Below are 19,162 nucleotides of genomic sequence, written 5' to 3'. Positions count from 1 at the left end.
TTTTTGGCGCCGTTGCCGGAGAACTAGGATATTAGGAACACTCGATTTTTATTACTTTAGCCATTTTACTTTTATTTTAATTTAAATTTTTATTTTCTTCTCTAATTCTTCATTTATTTCCTTCTGACAGGTTTTTCTAGTTTATAACTAGAAGAAACCTGTCAGGACCACTACTTTTTGACGGTGAGATCGACCGCACAGTTCACAGAAACTGGAGAGAAATAAGGCGAAGCCTAAGATACACAAAGGACGAGCAAGAGGACGATACTTTAACCACAACCGAGGAGATGGCTGAAAACCAAGAAAATCCGCTACCTCCTGCTATTGCTGCTGATCCAGTAAATCAAAATCCTGCTCTACACACTATGTATGATTATGCTAAACCTAATTTAACAAGAACTGAGTCAAGTATAGTTAGACCTACTATTGGTGGAAATAATTTTGAACTGACACCTAACACAATTCAAATGATACAACAGTTTGTTCAATTTGATGGTTTGTAGGACGAGGATCATAACGCTCACTTGGCAAATTTCCTAGAATTTTGTGATACCTTTAAAATTAATGGCATTTTTGATGACATCATTCACCTTCGGTTGTTTCCCTTCTCGTTAAGGAATAAGGCTAAACAATGGTTGAACTCGTTACCACGAGGGTCAATCACTACTTGGAAACAAATGACTGAAAAGTTTTTATTAAAATATTTTCCACCAGCTAAAACAGCCAAATTACGTAATGATATCTCTTCTTTTGTGCAGATGGATTTAGAAACACTCTACGATGCATGGGAGAGATACAAGGACCTTTTGAGAAGGTGCCCTGACCATGGGTTACCAATTTGTCTATAGGTTCAAATGTTTCATAATAGCCTGAATCCTTTGACTCAGCAAATGATTGATGATGCAGCCGCTGGAGGAACTATCAATAATAAGACACTTAAGGCAGTTTATGAATTTATTTAGGAGATGTCACTGAATAAATATTAGTGGCAAGTTATGAGAACAAAGTAGACGAAAGCAGCCAGTGTTTTTAACCTCGATGCGGTTACTATGCTATCTAACCAAGTAGAACTCTTAAATAAAAAGATTGACGGTTTGTGTGGTTCTACTCAGGTACATCCAATGATGAGGTGCAATTCGAATGGAGGAGGACCATGTAGAGAATATCAACCCTTCAACCCTAGCATCGAGGAGGAACAAGTCCAATATATGGGTAACAATAACTCTAGATCCCAAAATAACCCATATAGTATCACTTATAATGTAGGTTGGAGGAACCATCCCAGTTTCTCGTGGGGCGGTCAAGGAAATCAAAGGCCACAAAATCCTCCAGGTTTTCAATGACCACCTTACTAGCAAGAAAAGAAGTCAAACCTTGAGGAGATGCTAACCAAATTCATCTCGATGTCAGAAACTCGTTTCCAGAATACCGAGATAGCACTCAAAAATCAACAAGCATCGATCCAGGGGCTCAAAACTCCGATTAGATAGCTCACTAAGTTAATTTCCAAATGACCACAAGGTAGCCTGCCAAGCAACACTGAATCTAACCCAATGGAGCAACTCAACACGATTGCCGTTCAAGATGAGGAAGGGTTAGTTGCAAAACCAAGGCCAGAAACGGTGGTAAGCAAAGGTAAGAATGAGGTAGGCCAAAATGACCCAAAGCCGATGAGTACAGAATATAAACCTCGTGTGTCATACCCCAATGTGACAAGGAAAGACTGATCAGATGAACAATTTGGTAAATTCCTTAAACTTTTAAAGAAACTACATATAAACTTACCGTTTATTGAAGTCCTTTAGTAGATGCCAAATGCAATCAAATTCTTAAAGGAGCTTTTAACAAATAAACGAAAGTTGGATGAGGCGCCGCATGTGGAATTGAATACAATTTGCTCAGCCATATTACAGAATAAGCTACCCAAAAAATTGAAAGATCCAGGGAGTTTTACGATTCCTTGTTTAATTGGTAGTTTAGATATTCATAATGCATTGGCTAACTTAGGGGCAAGCATTAATGTTATGCCTTATAAAATTTTTAAACAGCTAGGCCTTGGGAAACACAAACAAACTAGGATGAGCATTCAATTGGCTGATAAAACCATAAGATTTCCTAAGGGTATCATTGAAGATGTTCTTGTTAAGATCGATAAATTTATATACCCAGTAGACTTTATTGTTCTAGACATGGAAGAGGATAGTAACGCACCTTTAATTTTAGGACGACCCTTTTTAGCGACTGCTAGAACCATTATTGATGTTGGCACAGGTGAACTCACACTTCGTGTGGGAGACGAAACAATCACCCTTCAAGCTCATAATTCGAGTAATACATCAAAAATTGAAGGTGGTTGTATAAATCATTCTACTAGTACTGATCATGTGGTGAAACCCTCTGTGTAGGAAACAGTTACGAAGAACGCATATGAGTCGTGTTCAAACAACAACAAAGGACATTTTTATGAAGAACGGAGGTTACAAATCAAGGACCTAGATGAATGGCAGACACATAAACTGAGAAAACATGATAAACCAAAACCACGCCATGAAGAGCTTAATTCCTCCAAAAATCAACTTAAAGTTGGAGACAAAGTACAACTAGATGCAGTAGATCCTCGAATCGCCACTTCTGAACCAAATGAAGAAACCCTTCTTACGGTAATTAGTATTTTTCTATACGGTACTGTGGAGGTAAATCACCCTAAATTTGGCACATTCAAGGTAAATGGTACTCGTCTTAAACCTTATGTTGATAAAATCAATAGCAAGGATGAGGAGTGTAAACTCCTCGATTCACCATGATCACACACCAGAGAGGTAAGTCGAGCTTAGACTATAGATAGGTGCTTCTCGGAAGGCAACCCGAGCACTATAGTATTAATTTCTTTAAAATTGAGTTTTTAACATCTAACGTACTAATCGAATCATGGTACACAGATTGCCTAAATACCACATGGCCAGGCACACGGGCGTGCCTTAGGCCGTGCGAAAACAAGGCAAAATTTTTCCAATACGGGAAGCGATAATTCGCCACGACCGTACGACATGGCCGTGGGCGAACTTTCCAAAACAACACGGGCTTTCGACACGCCCCTACCAAGAAACCGTGGGTGAACTTGTCAAATTAACACAGGCATGAACCTATGTACAGGGGCATGGAAGAAGTGAACGAAGTAAGACACGACCATCTGCACTCACACGCTCAACCAACACGGGCGTGGGGCGACTGCCAGACGCGCCCAAATTCAAAATTCGCAAAACACACGGGCAAAAAATTAGGGCACACGAGCGTGTACCACAGCCGTGTGCCTCAAAAATCTATAAAAACCCCTCACCATGTTTCATCTCCCTCCCTAAAAATCCCTAACCCTAGCCGCTGTAACTCCACACACCCTACCCCCCACACCCGTACGCCGCCTACAACACCGATTCCGACGCCCAAGCTCCTTCCTTTTACGTTTGTTTACTCTTTTCTCTCTATACCCTTCAAATATTTTGTTTATTCCATGATTTCTCTACTCTATTTGACTATTTTAAATGAATTCTCATTGTTAGAACAATAGAATACTTTTTCTTGTTTATAAGAATTTTGTCATTTTAGTTACTTCATTATGCTCTACTTTTTAATTTTCCTAGTTTCATGAAATTTATGCTTCCCACATGCATTCATTCATATTCCAGTTACATTATTCTCATAATACTATAACTTGATACATTTAGTAGTGTTTTTTTTTTACTTCATCCACTACGTAAGTCTCATGAAATCTTCATATTTAGTTTTGTGCTTCTGTGCTATTTTTGGGACGTATTGGTTGAGTTTCAATTTTTCAACACAGGTACAATGCATCATCATGTGGTAAGAAGACTGTTGTTCCCGCCTCGAAGAAGCGAAAAGGAGCAGCGTCATCCTCGGGTCCCATCTCAGAAAACCAAAACCCCTTCCTCTAGTTCCCACCGGGAAATTAGGAGGAACTTTTTCAGATACTTTGGGCCTGACCTTTAGGTGTGGGCCGCTGCGTTGACTAGACCGTGCTTGAACAAGTTCAGTTGGCCGATGGACCTTGAGCTTACACTTCAACTTTGCTCGACATTCCATGTTCAAGATGTCATGACCAACTTCGATGACCCAGAAACGGTCCAGTTCTGTCTTTACGATTTAGTCTGCCAGTTAAGCGTGCCCGAATTCAGTATCGCTTTGGGCCTTTATACAGATGAGTTCATGGAAGATAACGAGCTCAACACCCTCCATCGCCACATCCACTACTCCTCTTCAAAGCGTTGGGATGCTTTGGTCCTCAACTCGGCTTCCTACGATCCCAGCCGCTCCAAGGCATCGGCTCTCTCTCCTCCTTGAGGCACCTACATGCCATCTTGGCACACACTTTGACAGGCCAGCGAGAGAGCACCGGCGTCGTCAACACTCATGATGCCTACTTTCTATGGAGTATGGTGAATGGGCACATCTTCTACCTTGCCTACTTCATTGCCCTTGCTATTCGCCACCAGACGGAGTGGCATCGGAGGTGGTTATCTCCATTGGCCCCTACATAACTCGGTTCGTTGGACACTTCGGGCTCCTCAACACAGCGATCCAATCATCCTCCCTCACTCTCATCGGCCAGATGTCTGCATAGGGCATCTCGAGCATGTTACATATGAGGATGATTGAGAAGTGCCGAGGAACCCACCCTCCTCAATACTGCCTCGCCCAGTCCACCGAGAAGAAAAACCCCAAGGACATTACTGATGATGTCCCTCCATGTCACGAGGACCCATCGTCTCAGCCACCACCTCCTCATCGTCCAGTTCATCTGACAGCTTCATATGCTGACATCCCTGAGCACCTTACTCAATTCGAGCAGTAGTGTTTTTGGAGCTTGGATAATATTGATGCTACTCTACAGCAGATTTGTCAGCACTTCCACATCTCATCGCCACCACTACCTCGTGAACCATCTGGCAATGAAGATGTTAAAAACTTTTATTTATTATTTTATGTTGCACCTTTATTTTCATTAAACACCACTTTTTATTTTTCTTTCACCTTATTTTTATTAGGTTTTATAATTATTATTTTACAATTTTTAATTTTAGTTAATTCATTACGAGTACTTATTCTTCCTTATATATTTCCTAAAAGAGTTCCTGATTCTATCACAGTTATAAAGAGCTCCAAAGCTCACTACTACTCAGGAACTTGAAACTCCACTACGAAAGGTTTTCCACGACTACCATGCCCTGCTCGACCATGACCATAGCCAACTTGAGATATAATATTCTTTTGGCGCAGCATTTGTGGAACCCAACCTCTACCACCACCGGAGTATCCTCTTTCACCCTCATCATTGCTTTGGTCGATTATTCTCCACAACCTCAATTCAAGGCGTTCATTCATTATTCAAGAAGTTTCACTTCTCTCCCTATCTTATGATTATCAACCTATCTTTTTCAATATATCTATCTTTGTACATTGAGGGCAATGTACATCTTAAGTGTGGAGGGGTCTTTCAATCGTCATTAGAAATCTCTGAATTCTCATGTGATCTTCTCATGCCATGATTAGAATGAATTTTGATTAATTTATGATTTTTATTGATATGTCTTGAATTAAAACTTAGGCATTCATGCATTGATTGTTTGAACTTTAAGATATTAAAGAATCAAGCATGATAAGTTGACTTTTGAATTTAAAATTTTATAAGTTGTTTCTCCCAAGTTTAGGTATTATCTTGATTTGAAATTCACAGGTTTAAACATCAAAAAGCCATAATTTTTGTGATATTTTAAGCCTTTAGAGCATCTATCATTTCTTTCATGCTCGCTTTTATTGTTGCTTTGAGTGTGTCAGTATTGAATTGTTATTCTAGAACTTGCTTGACTATGCATGTTAAGACCACACCATTTGATTTGATATGTCAAAATGATAAAGGCACTTAGGTTTAACCCACTCACTCCACAGAAGCCTACCTTCATAATTAACCCTTAGTAAATCCCTTTGAGCCTAACAAGCCATTAATTGATTTACTGTATGGTCAGATATAGCTCGGTTAGAGAATACTTCATTTTAAACAAAATGGTCCTCATTAGTGTCGGGAGACATCACACTATCACATATTTGTGGCATGTATAACTAAACTCTCACACTTGCTATGTTAGTCTGAGAATTGACTAAACCTGCTCTGATACCACTAAATGTAACACCCTGTACCAGTACCCGAGGCTGGGATAAGGTACGAGGCGTTATCGAACAAACATACAAACATTAAACGAAAATACGGGCCATAAAATTTCATTCATATTTCAAAACATTCATTCACTTACACATAGTCCCTAATTTGAGTCTACGAAGCCCAAAACATACTTTAGAAAGGGTTCAGGACTAAACTGAGAACTTACAAAAATCTTGGAAATTTCATGCTTTAAGGCTCTACACGCCCATGTCCCATAGTCGTGTTCCATACACGGCTGAGACACATGGTCGTGTCTCTGCCTGTGTGGAATATACCTAGGCTATTTTCCAAGCTTTGGTCAACCTTAATCTCTTACACACTTATACAAAATCAAAAGCATATAACATGGTATTCATTTAATGATTAAATATTCTCAATTAAACCACAAACATAGCATTTGTATGTCATCATACATGTGTCTCTCATACTCATTTTACCTTGTTTATTATAGTACCGCTTATACATTTATACCAAGATTATCATCTTACAAAATATCTTCAGCTTAATCATCAAGCATTCATATTTAAAACTAGATCATATCTTTATAAAATACCACAATTCAGATATGCAAAATAACATGTTTGCCTAAAACATTTCAATTCAACTTCATACCCAACAAGCATTACATCGAGACTAGTCATATATATATATATACATGCCATGATATATATCATTCTCTTTCTGTTTTCTTATAAACACATATCATTTATTTCATTATATCAATATTTCATATACCATAGTTTCTATGTATGCCACATATATTTATTTTCCTCCTCCTCCTCTCCATTCCACATCCTTAATGTATATAGCATTCTTGTAAGTATGATTTCACAATTTACTAATAAATGCTCACATCAAACTGTCCACACGAGTCATAGTCACTTACTTAGTTATAATTCCAGCTACAGAGCTCCAAATTAAGATCCGTAAATTTCCCCTAAAACTAGACTCACATATCTTTCCACCATAAAATTTTCATAATTTTTGGTTTAGTCAATTAGTACAGTTTATTCATTAAAATTTTCTTTGTTTCACTTTTCGTGATTCGACCTCTCTTCACTAAAAATTAATTATCTCACAAGATGTAAATCGGATAATGTTCTTGTTGATTTATCTTGAAAATAGACTCATTAGGGATTTTAAAAATATAAGTTTAACCCACTAATTATTTTTATCCAAAATTTTGTGATTTTCCAAAGGAAGAACAGGGGATCACGTAATCATTCAGAACCAGTTTCACAAAAACATAAATATCTCAAAATATAGAACTCCTTTTCTTGCTCTTTTTAATTTGATATCTCATTCAGTCTCTGATTCAATTTCTACTATTTTTGGTGAGTTTTAAAAATCACATCACTGCTACTGTCCAAAATAGTTTTATTGCTAATTCACTCTTTCACACTTTCTTTGTATTAACCTCATTTTAACATACATATCACAAATCATTTTCACCACATTTCATACATCACAAGTATAGGCCCTTGATCACAAGGTCACCATAAAATCATCCTCATGTATAACTTACTTGTTTATAACCTCACCACATCCTGGTCACTTAATGAACACATCACTCACATAATCAAGTCTCCCGTTGAACACTTTGGATCAATCCTCGATACTTGGTGGTTTCAGCACATAGCTCCACCCATTATATAGTTCAGCTCTCTTGTACACATAGTGAACACTCAGTACCACCCATGTGACCTAGCCAATTTATCTCGTAGCTCTCTTGTCTACATGGTGTCCTTCACCTGGAACCACGCATGCAACCTAGCTACATATATCACATAGCTCTCTTGTCTACATGGTGTACACATAGTATCACCCATGCGACCTAGCTACATCATAATGTCTTGTAGCTCTCTTATATACATGATGTGCACTCAAGACCATACATGTGACCTAGCTACATACTATCTCATATCATCCAATCTTTTGAAGGTTCAACAGGATTTCTCTCTTTTCCAACAATTTCACCAATCAAGTAATTATCCACAAACATATTTCTAATATTATTATAAAATATCATAATACAAGTAATATTGATGTATTACTTACATATAAACTTACATCTCATTTAATATCAAGGCAATAACATTAAATTACATATTGCCTTATTAAAAATCATATGAACTTACAATTTCCCATAATATCCATAATCATAGAAATCACATTTATGTATGATAATTCAATACACTTCATGTACCATAGACATATTTTTAAATCAATTCATAAACTTGGCACCATAATCATTTAATTTAATATAATTCAATTAATTCACTAAATTTAACTTTCAAATATAAATTACTGACATTATTATTGTATTATTATCATACCAACTTACATACTTTCAACATCTCGAAAATCATAATGAATATATCAATTTTACATTGAAACATGTATAAATTAATGCTTATTATACATATGAACTTACCTCGATACTAAAACGACCATTTTACCAACATTCCCAATTTTCGATTTTTCTCTCATTCTAGGTTCAAATCTCATTTTCCGGTATCTAAAACATCATATTTTACTTATTTAATTAATGTACTATTCAAAGCAGTCCTTAACTCAAACTTTGGCAAAATTACAATTTTGCCCTTAAACTTTTGCATATTTACACTTTTGCCCCTAGGCTCGGGAATTAAACTTCATCCCTTATTCTTATGTTTTATGACATGCTGATCACTTTTCCCTTCTATGGCAACATCAAATTCTCACTCTAACATATACTTAAGACTATTAGGTATTTTTACCGATTAAGCCCTTTTACTCGTTTTCACTCAAAACTGAGTAGCACAAGTTGTCTAATGTAACACCCCAAACCCGACCCAGACGTTATGGCTAGATCCGACGTGTCACATTGAAATTTTTAAGAAAACTCATGCCTCTTTCAACGTTCTTCTTAGTGTTTTAAAAGATAGTCTTTGCTAAGTTAATAAAGTGAATGGAAGTTGTGCAGTAGCTAGGTATCCGAAACAGAGGAGGTGAGCCTAGAAGGCTGCTTAAGTACCAAGCTCTTGATTGGATCCAATCCTAGACATGCCCACAACCATTGCCACACTTTGGTGCTAGGTTAGTTTTGAGAAAAACGAGTTGGAATTCATTTAAGTCGATATTTTTGATAAACTGATTAATTGTATCGTTGCGCTATTTTGAAAACAATTATCATTTTGGAAATGCTCCCTAGGTCTAACTCATATTGTTATTAGAAAAATATAGGGTATAAAATAAAATAATCCCAGAAAAATAATTAAAATGGCCTTATTGCAACCCAAAACCAAAAATAATATTAATAAGATAAAACTTATAAAGAAATAAATCGGCTACTTATTGCAATTAAAAGAAAGAAATAGCAAGTGTGGCCATCTCGGGTCCTCGCAGCTCCAAACCATCTAAGCTTAGGGATTACCCGCGATTAGAAACGGGTGAGTTTACGAAAACTCGGTGTGTAATCCCAATAACAAAAAAAAGTGAAAACACATGATCGGTACAATCTAGGCCAAAGCCCTATTCGGTCTCGACATATCGGGTCAAGCCTTTCGTTTAACGACTTCGGGTCAAGCCTTTTAATAAATCAAATCACTGGGCCGAATCCTTTTCATAAATCATATCACTGGGTTGAAGCCTTTATTGTAAACGGTATGGCCCATAGGCCCATTTCAATAACACATGAAATATCAATGAATGTATGCAAGCCCATTTCAATATCACATGAAATACCAATGAATGTATGCAAGCCCATTTGGGGAGACTACTCAACCCACCATCCGCTACTCTCCACCCGTACCAACCAAGCTCTCCATGTGGAGAATAACTCAACCCACCCGACCAAACTCTCCTTTGGCGGCAAAGATAGTCGCTTTATCATATAACCGAGGCCTAGCCTCTTTTTAATAACTGGGCAAAGCCCTTTTGATAAACCGGGCAAAGCCCTTTTGAAGGGCATAGCCCTTTTAGCACTTCTTCCATTTATAAAACCCAACCCATGCAACATGTCATGTATGCAGAATGTCATGCCCATATTTGAATCAAACAATCACAGTCAAGTCATTCATATCACCAACATATATTCACAATCAAATCCATCAACCACACAGTCCAAGTCAGTCACTTGCCCACAAGGGCAAAACAGTCATTTCTCACATTATAAGGGTAATTTTGTAATTTTACCAAATATCAGGGTTTTTCATGTTCACCAACAATTATCAATATTTCCGAGTGTTTAAACAATGATCTTTAACCCACTTTATCAAACTCGGTCTTTTGGGCCCAAAACCTCTAATGGGCCCTACGAATGCCGATTTAGCCTATTAAGCCTACATAATCCAAATTTTACAATAGTACTAACCGTGTTAACATGCAACTTTTCCAGATTCCATTTTCTATCAGTTTTACCCAAATGGGCTTGAAGCCCATTGGGCCCGATTCTAGCCCATTGAGGCCCAACTTACCATCGTGCACAAAATTGAGTTCTTCCTTGCTCCATCGATCCAAACACCGATCATATCGTATCTATCGCATCTTTAAGCAAAGGCAAAATCACAAGTTCCCGAAATACCGGTATTTTAGCATTTCGGCTTCTTAGCAAATATTAATCTAAGCTATTACGAGGGTTTGTACACACCTGTTACGGGTTGAAGTTGAAACGTTTCCATAATCAATCACCTACAATAACCACCACTTGTCACTCAAACTTAACTAATCCAATATCAATATATGTAAATCCTAAGCACATAAGTCATACGGAACACAAGGGCATATTCGGCATTTTACCATACAAGGGTATTACGATCACTTTACCCTACAGGGGCTTTACGGTCTTTTTACCTATTAGGGGTATTTTAGTCATTTCATCCTCAAAGGGTGTTTTGGTAAATCTACAAACCAAGGGTATTTCAGTAATTTTGTAATCCAATGGTATTTTTATAATTTTTAAAAAGTCAAGGGTATTTTTGTAATTTTGTAAATTAGGGGTATTTTGGTAATTTTACAAATTGAGGGTATTTCGGTAATTTCACAAACCAGTGGTATTTCGGTAATTTTACAAACTATGGGTATTTTGGTAATTTTACAAACTAGGGGTATTTTGGTAATTTTACAAACTAGGGGTATTTTGGTAATTCTATCCTACAAGGGTATTTCGGTAATTTCACAATCAAGGGTAAAACGGTAATTTTGTAAACTGAGGGTAAAACGATAATTCTATAAATCGAGGGTACTTTGGTAATTTTACAAGTCGAGGGCATTTCAATAATTGGTAAACTAAAGTATTCTAAACAAGGATAACAATACAAATGGCCCTAAAGCCCATTCTCGGCCCAAATGGGCCCACACGCTCGTGTGGCCCTTTTAGCCCAAATCTAGCCACGAATATGAGATTCACCTAGCCTAGTCCAATATTTACTACACAATCAAACAACTTATCCAATTGGGATCAGAGGCCCATTAGGCCCACATGGCCCTTTCACCATCATACCAAGTAGCCATCCTACTGACTAGAGTAGTGAGAAATACACACCGATTGGCGATTGGAGTTAATCCACGCCCGAGCACTCTTAGCCGACGCCCAACCCAAACGAGCACGCCATACAATGAAAGGGATCAGCCAAGAAAGGTACCTTTACTCTCCTCATGGTTCCTCTATTTAAAGCCCACCAGAACCACTCTTATGTTAGCTTAGATGTGGGATCCTCCAACATCAGAGTTTAAAATCAACACCAACTCTTGCCGCCCCCTGTTAGCAAAATAAATGCTCTTTGCTTGCCATGGGATTCAAACCCATGCCTCCCCTTAAATGCTCCATACGCTACTTCCCACTAAGCCACAAGGCTTTTTGTGTCACAATTTCTCCAACAATATTCTTAAGGCCTACCTACTAAACCCAGGGTTTGATTCACCTTAAAGCAAAATTTTTGCTAGAGTCCAGGTTTGAACCCAGGACTTCTCCAGTACTTCTCAGCACACTTAACCACTAAAACAAGCCTTCAACTACGAAATTTTCACGCACAACAGAATATTATAAGCTGCCTTCAACCGCTCCCATGCTCAAGGCCCAAAACTTCTAGGCCCAAATTCGGGGTGTTGTATCTAACATAATTTAAAACCTCATATTCTATTATAAAATAGCAAAATAAACATATTTCACCTATGGGTATTTTTCCTAATATGAACCCTAGCTTAAATTATTGCTAGAATAAGCTTAATCAAATTACCGGGATTCTAAAAACGTAAAGAACTTGAAAAACGGGGTTATAACGGACTTACTATTGAGCTTGGAAAGCTTGAAAACCCTAGCCATGGCTTCCTCCATGCTAATTTCAGCCTCCATGAGAAAGATGAGTCAAATTTGGCTTTATTTTCCCTTTTTATCTCTTTTAATTACCAAATGACCAAAATGCCCTTCCTTACTAAACTTTCAAAAATTCCATCTATGTCCAATTTTTGTCCATCACTTAGAAATTGGTCAAATTTCTATTTAAGACCTCCTAATTAATATTTCAAATCAATTTCATACTAGAAACTTCTAGAATGCAAGTTTTGCAACTTATTCAATTTAGTCCCTAACTTCAAATCGAGCACTTTATGCATAAAATTTCTTCATGAAATTTTCATACAATCATGCAATCATATCATAGACCTCAAAATAATCATAAAATAATTATTTCTATCTCGGATTTTGTGGTCTCGAAACCTCTGTTCCAACTAGACCCAATTTTGGGCTATTACATTTACCCTCAATATTAACCCATAAACCATTATTGTTGAAATCCCCTAATTTGATCCCTATTTTTGTCGAGATTTGATTTGAACTAATTGCTTAATTATGTTTTGCTCTTCTAAATATTTGACTTGTTCCTGAAAAAAAAACATTCATACTTAAATATTAGTAGTAATTCGGTAGTGTTGAGCCGCAGTATCAAAATTCCATCTTCTGAGTAAAAGCTCAATTGTACTCAATTGATGTTTAATTACTTTTACTAGTTAGGTAATTTTTCAATTCAATCTCGATTCTAACCTTTTCTTTCATCTTGTGACCACACCCCTTAACCAAAGCCACATTACAACCCTTTAAAGACCTTTTGATTGATGTTCATCTCAATATATAGTGGTGGAGATTTGATTTTCATGTAAGCCTATGATAATAACTTTTCATTATTGACTATTGAGTGCTCCATGTATTGTCCTTAAACACCTCGAGTGATTTGAGTGAATCTTTAGTGAGGATGTGAAACTCTATGATATTTTGAGTCGAAGGTAATTACTTAGATGAGGGAAGACACCTATGCTTTCATGATAAAATACTCAACTTGGAATGTTTGAAACTTTGATGTTCTTTCAGTCAATTTTCAATGTATGATTACTTATGGATTATTTTGAGATATTATTAATAGTAATTATAAGTTACTTGATCCGTAGAAATCCCTAAGTTATATTATTATCTCTCTCGAGACTAATAATGTCTAACCCTAGGTTAAATAATTGAAATCTCTTTCTAATTAACACCCTAAAATTGTATTAACTCGATCTATGGATTCCCTTATTAGGTTTCAACCTAATCCGGCAAAATCTTGTCACCCTATCTCTAGGCGCGCAATCAACTTTGCTTAATTATGACAAATTTACTCTTAGGCAGGGTCTATTCCTCCTTTGAATAGGAGCTTAACTTGATTCAATATCCTGGAATATCAAAACAATAATTAAGAACACATAATTAAGAACAAGTCAAATATTTATCATACAATTCAGATAATAATAACAAGATACGTCTTAGGTTTCATTCCCTTTAGGTATTTAGGGGTTTAGTTCATACTTATGAGAGAAAAAATCTTAAAAGCATAAAGAGAACAAAACATAAGAAAACCCAAAACTCCTGAAGGAACTTGAAGGGAGATCTCTAGTCTTGATGATGAATCTGGATCGGCTTTCCTTGAGTAATTCCTTACTTCCTACTCTGCGTCCCTTCCTAAGTGCCTCATCAAGTGTTTAAATAGGCTTTGGAATGCCTAAGAGCCCTCAAAATTGGCCTTTTTTGAATTGGACTAAACTTGGGTTCGGCAGGGACACGCCCGTGTGACATGCCCGTGTGTGATTACTAAAGGCCGTGGTCAAGGCTGTTAAATGGGCACGGGCGTGTGATCCACTCGTGTAAGTTGTGCTTCGATCCTACCAAATTGACACGACTGTGTGACACGCCCATGTGAGGAAGTCCAGGCCGTGTTGTTTTCCCAGGTGGGTCTATTTTCTCCGTTTTCGGCCCATTTCTCGCTCTTTTTACTCCCTTATGCTCTCTTAAGTATAAAACATGAAATTAAAGGATTAGAAGCATCGAATTCACCAAATCCATGGAGAAACCATCCATAAATGCGTTAGGCATGGGGTAAAAATATGTATAAATTATGGTTTATCAAATACCCCCACACTTAAGCATTTGCTTGTCCTCAAGAAAAACCCTCAACTCACAAACAAAATAAATTCTTTTTAATTTCAACCCTTCTCAGTTTCCCATGATATCATGACATAAAACCCGGATCTTAACTTGATTAATGGAGACTAAAATTTCAAGAAATCCAACAATCAAAAAGACCTGAAATTCCATGAATCTGATGAGTAGGAATTCATTTAATACAGATATGATTTATAGATCTCGCCAAACATTTAACAATAGGATACATCACATTTTCCTTTTTCTGCTATAGAATTAATTCTGATATGGCCTCAAGAATAATCCTTCTCATTTCCATCCCAATATCAACACTGACAAGGATAATTTTGATAGATTCCAATGCTCAGCTTTAACCCCTTTAACAACTCCGATTTTATGTAACATCGAATGCTCTAAACTATCACATTACCTCACTGTCTTGAAACACATCACAATTCATACAACAAGACATTCTTGAAAGTCAGGAAGTCTTTACTCAATGTAGACTAGTCTAGTTCAGACGCTTCGGTTACCAATATTCTCATCTATCCGAACTCTGTCAACATGTAATAAACTTTTCAGCTTTCACAAGACTAAAACCTTATCATTCGTAGTGTCTTTAACTAATATCAAACTCTTTCTAATAAATATACACTTCTCGTTCAGATTATTTACTCTTTTATTCGTACAAAATGAAATTCTATTATCAGACTTGGGAAAAATAATCCTGAAATAATTGTCATATGAAATCTTTCAAATAGATAATTCACCATACCGACTGAAACTCGCGCCTTTATCACTTATGCCTTTCTCGATGTCAAATCCTTACGTAAATTAGAAAAAAACCCCAATACTAAAATCACCACATTACCAAGATCAAATTAGAAGTATAGTCATATTTGACATGATTATCACGAATGAAGAACGACTTGAACGTGAGTCATAATTGACAAATTATGGAACAAAGATAACAGGAAACCGAATAAAGAAATCCAAGATAGAGAAATCCGAATAAAGAAACCCAAGATACGATACTATGTCAAGAATCGAAAACCAAACTCATAGAGAAAATCTGAGAATACCCGATAATTCTTCAAAGAAAGAAAGTCCGAAGAAAACATCATTTAATCCCATCGAAATCAAATATAGCAAGATCAATATATCTTCCCATACATATATATCGGATGAAGCATCAAGTAGAAGAAAGCAGAATCATAATATCATATGTATTCTCTCATCAATTCTTATCGAATGAAATGAAATAGAATACGATGAAATAGAGCAATATAAATTATAAACCCATCAGGACTACCAATGCTTTCATCCAACACTAGAATTAGAAGACATTCCCATATAACAAGAATTTGTTCAAAAGATCAATAGCCATAGAAATATTTCTGAGAACGAGTAAACACATAGAACATCTCAAAAGAGACTGCTAAATCTGTCCAGTCATAACTGTCACACTCAGATAGTTCACATTTCAAATATCATTTCCCCAACTAGTTCTGCCATCACAAATTTCATATTAAACCATTCACTAAAGAATGCCAGTTCTGAATAAATTTCAATTTACACTTTTCTCGACCTTGCACCTGAGTAATTCGATTTACCAAAGAGAATTCCTTCTCTAACTGGGACAGTGCATAACTCCAATAATCTTTACGTCAATCCGATACTTTACTGGCTCTGACTTTACTTATCAGCTCATTTTCAATCTCTGATCATACTCATAATTATTCTATCGCTGAACTCTTTGGGTTCTCAACCGGAAACTTATTCAATACAAATCTCATGAAATTCCATTATAAGTACCACTTTGGTAAGAGAGAGGGGTTGTAGGACCTCTGACTCGATTTTCTTATACATACACATATGACACAACTCCCATAATCATAGCAACATCATCAAAATCATGTCATTCATTCATGTTGGCTTACACCAATTTCCCTATTGTCCCATTTAGACAATATACTTATGCATACATTCTATGTTTTCTAGATAGCTTTACTTATCCATTCATTTAATTAATTTAATTCATGCTCATGACATCATATAAGGCCAAACAAACATAGATATTTGTATCACAATCACAACTTTCATTTCGTGCATCATCATGTACATATCATTACAATCATATAATTCAGTCCAACAATTTAACATAGATAAGTTCATTTCATTATAATCCTTTATCTTATAAAAATTATATATCATTAGCATTCATCAACATTCGACATCCAAATCAAGACAAGGACATTTTCATTCGCATCATAATATTATGACTTTTAGTCATACCTCTACTACTTTCTATTTATTCCGTTCATCTTATCAAGTAAGCCACATACACTACATCATATGAGCATTAAGCAAATATGAATATTTATCACATATGTATCATAAACTTTTATTCATACTTTTCTGAACCGAGACTTATCATAATCATAATTTTACTCAAATACCTTCACATAACATTGAACATGGTAGGCGCAGCTCGGTTGGAGAGTACCCTGTCTAAATAAGACGGTACTCATACGCGTCGGAAGACATCACACTATCACAGATCAGTGGCATGTATAGCTAAACTTTTACACATGCTAGGTTAGTCCGAGAACAGACTAAACCTGCTCTGATACCACTAAATGTAACACCCCGTACCCGAGACCATCGCCGGATTCGAACACGAGGTGTTAATAGACTTAATTCATTACTTAAACAGCTCAAACAATTTATTTTTAAAATTTTCAGTCAAGCTAACAATCTGCGTCATAGTCGCTTAAAAATTCATATCTTGAGTTACGAAACTCGAAATCCAATTCTGTAAATTTTTCCTGAGACTAGACTCATATATATATTTACTAATTTTTTTTATAGAATTTTTGGTCAAGCAAATTAGTACAGTTTATTAGTTAAAGTATCCCCTGTTTCAGGGTTCAACTGCTCTGACCTCTATGTATTACGAATCAGATATCTCCCTATACAGAGTTGCAATCACTATGCCATTTGTTTCTAATAAAACTAGACTCAATAAGGAATCGGTACATATAAATCATGACTTATAATTATCTTTTAAAAATTTATGGTGAATTTTCAAAGTCAGAACAGCAGATCTAGAAATCGCTCTGGCCCTGTTTCACAGAAATTTAAACATCTCATAAAATATAGCTTATATACTTGTTTTGCTTCTTCCATATGAAAATAGACTGATCAAGCTTCTATTCCATAACTTATTCATTATTTAATTCCATTTCTACTTTTTTTAGTGATTTTTCAAATTCACGTCACTACTTCTGTCTGAATCTATTTTATGGTAAATTTTACCTATTTCACGGTTTCCATGGATTAGCTAGCAATTTGACATACATAACACCAAATATGATCATAATTAGCCATTCCAATGGCTAATCATTACCAAGCATTTTTATACCACTCAATAACCATATCATAAGACCATATATACAAAATGATTATAATGCTATACATGCCATACTCAAAATATACAAGCCATTATGCCAAGATGGTATACGGATAGTGTGAGCGTGCCTCCGACCGTTTTCGATTTTCGAGCTGGCTTGTCAACACTACAAGGAATGAAAAGGAAGGAGTAAGCATAAATGCTTAGTAAGTTCACATGCAAATAGCAAGTAACATAACCATATAAGCAAACATAAAACATCATTTGCATAATCATCACCAAGACATTCATATCACATTTTCGTTTATCATCTTACCATATTGTTGTTATATCGAGTTTTCAACCCAAGGGTTAAGTACATACCTGTTCAAAGTATCCATTTCACAACACTTACTAATACGTCCCTTTCATCTCGAGTATTCCTCCATTTGAGTAGAATTTTACCCTTTGAACACATCGGAATATAATTCGGATACAAGGAAAGTTTGCACATAAGTGCCACATATGTAGCCAAGCTACCATGTAACCCGCCCATAAGTGAACTCGGACTCAACTCAACAAGCTCGGGCGTTCGCATCCATAAGTGAACTCGGACTCAACTCAACTCGCTCGGATGCCTAGTTACATCTCTCGAACTCAGACTCAACTCAACGAGTTCGGACATTCGCATCCATAAGTGAACTCGGACTCAACTCAACGAGTTCGGATGCCCAAATGTCCTAGTGACATGTCACTTGTATCCTAATCCATTCCTAAGGTTCAATGGGACCTTTTTCCCAATCATGTGTCTCAACCATCTTCTACGGAATGCCGTTACCGATACTCGGTAGTATTTCACATTTTCCAAGTATATAACATAATTTGACATATTAACAAACAATTATCACACTATAATATTTCATAATAATTATCATATCATTTAAATAACATAAAAACATTTAAAATAATAACTATGTTACCAACATTTACATATGAACTTACCTCGTATGCGAAAATGGCTACTTTTACCATTTCGTCCACAACTTGGTATTTTCCCCATTTTAGCCCGAATTTTAGTTTTCCTTGCTCTATCATTTAAAATATAGTCTAA

At 36.3% G+C, this 19,162-nt stretch overlaps 1 non-coding gene across 1 annotated transcript; it reads right to left on the bottom strand.

Moving 5' to 3' along the window:
- Window positions 1–725: 725 nt before the first annotated feature.
- Window positions 726–832, bottom strand: LOC128294356 (small nucleolar RNA R71). The gene has a single exon (XR_008284668.1). It is a non-coding gene; the product is annotated as a small nucleolar RNA R71 (small nucleolar RNA).
- Between the last annotated feature and the right edge of the window lie 18,330 nt (window positions 833–19,162).

This window comes from Gossypium arboreum, chromosome 6 (genome assembly GCF_025698485.1).
Source record: "Gossypium arboreum isolate Shixiya-1 chromosome 6, ASM2569848v2, whole genome shotgun sequence".
In the NCBI taxonomy this organism is placed as follows: Eukaryota; Viridiplantae; Streptophyta; class Magnoliopsida; order Malvales; family Malvaceae; genus Gossypium; species Gossypium arboreum.
The sequence above is the reverse complement of the archived record's forward strand: the minus strand, read 5'-3'. Positions and strand labels throughout refer to the sequence as shown.